General features: G+C 45.7%; 1 long non-coding RNA gene across 1 annotated transcript; it reads right to left on the reverse strand.

Moving 5' to 3' along the window:
• Positions 1 to 243: 243 nt before the first annotated feature.
• LOC117797025 lies at positions 244 to 5,370 on the reverse strand. Its single transcript, XR_004621842.1, has 2 exons — positions 4,825 to 5,370; positions 244 to 618 (listed from the first exon to the last, which is right to left on the reverse strand). It is a non-coding gene; the product is annotated as an uncharacterized LOC117797025 (long non-coding RNA).
• Between the last annotated feature and the right edge of the window lie 303 nt (positions 5,371 to 5,673).

The following is a 5,673-nucleotide window of genomic DNA, read 5'->3' on the forward strand; positions in this document are numbered from 1 at the left end:
TGCTATGAATAGCCAAACCTATTGATTTTTTTTTTTTTTTTAAAGATTTTCTTTATTTATTCGACAGAGATAGAGACAGCCAGCGAGAGAGGGAACACAAGCAGGCGGAGAGGGAGAGGAAGAAGCAGGCTCATAGCAGAGGAGCCTGATGTGGGGCTCGATCCCAGAATGCCGGGATCACGCCCTGAGCCGAAGGCAGATGCTTAACCGCTGTGCCACCCAGGCGCCCCCACTGTCAACGTNGATTCTTCAGAGTTAAACAGCTATCATTAGGGATATGCCTTTTTCCAGAGTTTTTCTTCCTAATCTTCTTCCCTCTCAGTTGGTTCTAAATTCGTGGATTCTTATGCCACTGCCAATGATTGGAAATGAGGAAGAGGTCGCCTCACTTCTGGGTCTTTCTCGCTCCGTCCCCTGCTGGCCTTCTGCTCCCGATGTTTCCTTGGTATCCGCGTGTGATCCCCAGGGTGTTCTAAGTGGTGGCGGATCTGTAGGTGTGGATCATGGCATGGGGACCCGTGGAGATGCCACCACGTTACAGTGGCTATAATTTGGTTTAAAATACTTCCCCATATGCACTGTGATATTTTGTATCCACTTTCCAGATGAAGCCGAAACCTAGGAGGTAATCCGGAAGGCGCAGTCAAGGTGTGATCAACGAGGATTAAATCAGAAACAATTACAGTCCAGAAGCGCCTTCATCAAAACAGCATTTTGCTAATTAGCACAGGGGAGGTCAGAAAGGGACTTTACTGGAGAAACGAGTAATTTAGTTTAAGAAACTGACTTACTTAGTATGATGATTCTTAGAAATGTAGTCTCACTGGGGATGTTAAAGGGATTCAAAATATGCAGACTGAAAATACCTTAAAGAGACCCCTCATATGTACAGGGGGTAAGAATTCAGAAAAACCTAAAATTTCTCTTGATCCCTAAATGGTTGCTCAGTTATTGGCGTAGCAAGATTTCAGAGTGATAGCAACCAGAAGCCATAGATGAAGAGTCTGCGGCTTGGGAACCTTTCCTGCAGCGTATGACTGCGTCCCCCAGAAGGTACAGAGCTAAAACCTCAGCGAGCACACAGGGCAGCATCAGCTTTCGATGACGACCAACGAATACGTGTGTCATGACCATCTGTCTGGGTGGCAGAGTTGGCCTGTGATTGCTCTCCGTAACCTGACAGATTATAGGGTGTAGTTAAATCTCACTTTCTCAAACTTCTTTAGTGGCTGCTATTTTCCAGCAAAGACAGCCTAAAAGTTTTTAGGATGTGATCAAACTGGCTTAGGTCAGTTCACAACGAGACTGCCCTTCCCCGATTCCCAGTAAGAACAGGGAATCTTCACTCTTTCCATGTGTCTTTCATCTTGGTCTAGGGTCCCCAGTGAGGTCTTCTGACTCTTCCATGCTTCACTCCAAGACCCCTATGATCTTCCCCCATGCCCCTCCGGAACCTCGGAACCTGGCAGGAGGGGAGCTTCCTTTACCTTGTATGGGATGAAAAAAAAATGAATGTGGGAAATCTTATCAGTTAATATCACATGTCATCCCTGAGACTTTTTTAAAAAAGATTTTATTTATTTACTTATTTATTTAGAGTGCTTGCAAGCAGGGGGAGGGGCAGAGGGAGAGAGAGAGAAAGAATCTCAAGCAGACTCCACGCTGAGTGCAGAGCCTGACACAGGGCTCCATCTCACGACCCCGAGACCATGACTGGAGCCGAAATCAAGAGTGGGACACTTAACCCACTCAGCCACCCAGGCACCCCTCCTCCCTGCTGCCGTTAACATCTATACTGAAGTTAAACACTTACAATAGCAAGGGAACAAGTTCCCTCAATCACATTCCCCAATAGTTAAAATAAATCGATTTCTGTAGTGTTACGGATATGTTGGGATTAAAAAAAATTCTTTTGCTCAACTCTCTGTCTTGCAACATATTCAGCATGCCTTGCCCTTGTGCACTAAAAGCCGATCGTTAAAAAACATATAAGCAAACATCCAACATTTCTAAGTGCCTCGAAAGGGAAAGTACTGCCTTGAGAAGGGCTGCATCTGGATCTTCCAAGCCGCTGCAGGGTTTCTGGGAAGACAGCACGAGGCTTTGGTGGCGGGGGAGGAGGCCAGTGGTCCAGGGCTCAGAGCCCCATCAGCTGCCTGAGTGTGCCGCCCGCACGGCCAGCTTGCCCAGGTCGCGGGGCAGTGATAGCTAGCGCATGCGTCGTGAGTAGAAGCCTTTGCAGCAATCTCGGACTATCGGTTCCTCTGCTTTCTTGGGCCGTTTCTTTGAAGGTGCCCGAAGGTGTTCTATCCCTTGAGCTTCACCATCCAGCGTGATATTCGCCCTCTATTTCTCTGCCGTGGGTCCAGAGCCATCAGTTGCACATCTTTGTTAGAGATTGTGGGTCCAAATTGTTCGCCAGAACTTAAAGTAAGTGGCAAAAAGAGGACATATTAGAGAAGTCATATCCCGTATTAATAATGTTGGTAAAGGTGTGTTTCCTGGTGTGTATATATTTGTTTTTGAAATATTTGGAAGTCGATATTTTTGAAATATTTGGTATTATATATATGATAAAATAATAAATATAATAAAAAACCAAATATTAGTGTTGTAGGGTCAGCACTAAAGTGGCATGTGTAGATTTTTAAAAAATTAAAAAAAAATTTTATTGTTATTTTTTAACCCCAGTATAGTTAGCACACGGTGTGTGTATATATTCACAAAAGGATGGAACCTTTGGGGGAAAAGGTCTCTGGTTGCCTAGAAGAGACAAGAACAAAGGGGGGGCGGCAGGGGACAGCTGTTTCCTTGCGCAGGCGCAGTAACGAACCGGAGTTGCTAATTTACAGGGAGGCGGGTGCGGGTATCCGCAGCGCTGTTTGGGCACCTCAAGGGGTGAGGATTCATGCAACAGCCGTGGACGGAACAAAGTGGTGCCAGTTGAACGCTGTAACATTGGTGTGGCGTCTCCTGACGTGGCTTCTTGGCACTGGAAGTTAATAAAGGGGTGGCTCAAACAAACGCAGCCAGGTGACCCAGCAAGTGGAAAGGGGCTCCAGAAATAGCTAGGGAAACTTCGAGATGGGTGCTGAGATCCCACAGGCTGTGGATGGGGCCCACCCAGCCAGCCAGCGAAGTCAGTGAGCATCAGAGCTAATGTAACTCCGAGGACATTGGGGTTATGTTTTCTTAGGCCTTGGAGCCAACATATTTAGTAACTGCTGGGGCCCCTTTGGGACTTTTGCGGGGCCCTCAGCACTTCTGCCTCCCTGGGCTCCTTCCTCCATTTAAAAAAAAAAAAAAAGATATTAAAAATGACATTGTATAACTTCATTAGTATAAAGTGGAAGATAACCTAGGCTGGATTCATTATAATATGTTCATTTTTTTCTTTTGATTTTGAAAGAAATAAAAATTAAATAATTTGTTGGGTTTCTGAAAGTATTGTGGGCCCGAGGCAATTTGCCCACTGTGACTAATGGATGCGTTGTCCTCTGGTTTTTTCCAGCAGCTTCTCTTCTTCCCTCGCTTACAGCCCCTCCTGACTACACTGGTTTCTATCCAAATCGGCCTTTTCATTAAGACTGGAACACTGCCTGTAAGTTGGCTCTGTTTAGTCATTTGCCAGATATTTCTTTCTTTTTTTAAAAAAGATTTTATTTATTTGACAGAGAGATGTGCGAGAGGGAACACAAGCAGGGGGAGTGGGAGAGGGAGAAGCAGGCTCCCTGCTGAGCAGGGAGCCCAATGTGGGACTGGATCTCAGGACCCCGGGATCATGACCCGTGCTGAAGGCAGATGCTTAACCGACTGAGCCATCCAGGCGCCCTGCCAGATATTTCCATTAAAAAAAAAAAAAAAAAAGCAGTCATTAAATTATCAAATTGTTGTTTTCTAAAATGGATTTGCCGCTTTGAAAAGAAAGACCCTAACTACACTCAAAACAAGTTTTCTTACAAGTAGGAAGCTATGGTTTTCTACAAGTTCCTGTGCACCAACCGTAAGGACTTTTAAGCCCCAAACCCAGGTTGTTTGTGTGGGATCCAGAAACAGAGAGTGCAGTCCTTTGGGTTGTAATACTAAAAAAACACTGCAGTCAACTGAGTCAACCCTACCCTCCTGCCAGCCCCCTCTGGCGTGAGTAGTTCCCCCTCGATGGGGAGGTGCTGCCGGAACATTGGCTTTCAGATAAAACACAAAGGAAAACAAAAACCCGCCATGTTTTCAGAAAAGAACATTTCCCTTAGATTTCGGGGTTTGTCCTTTGCTCTCTGCATGTCGTTCACATTATACGAGGAAAAGGTTAGTGGGTAGGGCTGATTTCTTTAGGAGAGGGAACATCGATCCACTCCTGGCTGAATGAAGAAAACAGAATAGAGGAATATTCTTATACTTACCTAGAAATATCAACTAGGAGTCAGAAGGAAACCAGTCGCTGACATAAGATAAGGGTGCTATGTAGAAAGTGAGTCTGAGTGCGTACGAGTCTCCCAAAAACATTTAAACTCACCGACACCCTTTTTCCTAGGGTGCTAGAGTTAAGGACAGTGTGGCAATCATTTGGCTCATACTTGCCCGTTCAGTCGCACATCTGATGTGTTATTTTCTTTACTTTGGCTCCAGCCACCTCGACTTTTTCATTCTTCCTTGAGCATGAGAATGCATTCTTCCAATTAGGCAGGACACATGTCACAACTTCTGCCTGGGATGTGCCCTTCCCCCGGCACCCATGCCCTCATCTGAGCACCCCCTCCTTATCCTTGCAGACACGGCTGCTATGCTCCTATGGGAATGAGTTCATTCTTCTATGATGGCACTTACCAAGGAAAATGGCAATTTATCTGTGCGTAAGTCTGTCTTTTCTTCCCACCCAAGCAGACTGGAATTGCCTATTTTATATGTTGTGCCCTTTCAAGAAGCACAAAGCAGATATGCGGAATAGCACACTCGAGAGCCGTGAGCCCAGCAGGTGTTCCAACAGGGATGATGAAGAAGATGGGGACCATGGTTCGCAATATCATGGCTTTCCTGAGGCTGGTAACCCTGAGGTTCAATTCCTCACAGGACAGAACTGAGAGCATGGCAGGACTCAGGAATTCTCTCAAAAGGAAGCCTGGAGAGATAAAGAGAAAGCACACACATAGCTAGAGTTCCTGGAGATGAGAAGAGACTGAAGTGGAACAGAAAGAAATATTTGATGTAAACCAGGAACGAACGCTTGCTTGAGATAATGAAAGTGTTTAGTCTCCCTAATGAGAAAGCATATCCTGTCCTCAGAAAAAACAAAGAGAAGAAAGGTTACCGAACGTCAAGACTAAAGAAATAATCTGATGGGCTTCAAAGCAGCAATAGCAAGTCTATAGGGGACCCTTGACACCTGCTGTGGACTTCGCCCAGCACCACTCATCTCCAGAAATCAGCGACGCAGCATTTACTGTGTTGTCCGGGAACCAGGAACCCAAGCTGCTCCACCTGTCGAACATGAACTTAGGGGCCAGGCTACACTGACCACCTGTCTTTGTACCGAGGACCGAGGGCTTACCTGGGACACAGGACTTTCAGTGCTAAAATCCAACAGCTAAACGAGAACGGTTAGTCACTGTGTATTCAACACTCGTGAACCTTTCATGGAAAGGAAACAAAAATGATTTGGGGAAGAATGAAACGTTT

Source organism: Ailuropoda melanoleuca, chromosome 17 (genome assembly GCF_002007445.2).
Source record: "Ailuropoda melanoleuca isolate Jingjing chromosome 17, ASM200744v2, whole genome shotgun sequence".
NCBI classification, from domain to species: domain Eukaryota; kingdom Metazoa; phylum Chordata; class Mammalia; order Carnivora; family Ursidae; genus Ailuropoda; species Ailuropoda melanoleuca.